The sequence below is a fragment of the Echinops telfairi genome, unplaced genomic scaffold (assembly GCF_000313985.2).
Source record: "Echinops telfairi isolate 266 unplaced genomic scaffold, ASM31398v2 ScPeMD7_2573;HRSCAF=3158, whole genome shotgun sequence".
NCBI lineage: Eukaryota > Metazoa > Chordata > Mammalia > Afrosoricida > Tenrecidae > Echinops > Echinops telfairi.
The window spans coordinates 1,464,223-1,464,995 of record NW_022106471.1 but is presented as its reverse complement, the minus strand read 5'-3'; positions in this window follow the sequence as shown (position 1 = coordinate 1,464,995).

Genomic DNA, 773 nt, shown 5'->3' with positions numbered 1-773 from the left:
AATAAAATGATAAAAAAAGAAAATACATCCTGCATATCAGCTATTTACATTATGATTCGTAACTAGCAAAATTATAGCTATGAAATAACAACAAAATTAATTTTATAGTTGGGGATCACCGCAACATGAGAAATTGTATTAAAGGGTCTTGGCATTAGCTGTCTCCTTGTGTGTCTATTTCCCAGTGCATCCCTCATTGGTCTGAGACCTTTTGGGACATCTATTTACTTCACTCTGGGCCTCTCACTCACTGACTTCCAGTTGACACCGACTCATCTCTACCTTATAGGACAGGTCGGAGCTGTCCCTTTGGGTTTCTGAGATGGTAAACCTTTACCGGAGTAGAAAGCCCCATCCTGCCCCTGTGGGGCGGCTGGTGGCTTCAAACTGCCGACCTTGGGGCTAACAGCCCAGTGCATAACCACTATGCCACTAGGGCTCTTGAGACTCAAAGTGGTTTTTTCTGTCCATCTCCTGGGGTTTTAAAAATACAGTGTGTGTTACTGGTCAGCAATGATCTCCAGGGCCTTCGCACGCAGTCTCTTTACTCTTCCCAGGGTCTGCAGGCACGCCCCTCCCCCACAGCGCCTCCTCAGCCTGGAGCCCTCTTGCCCTGTACACCCAGGGGAGCTCACACCCACCCACTTCAGTCTTGACTCAAATAGCTCCTTCTCGGGAGGCCTCTTCATCCGCTCAATTTAAAATGTAACCTCATCCCTACTTGCTGGCACACCTATTTCCCCATCCCTGCTATGGTGGGGTGGTTATGCATT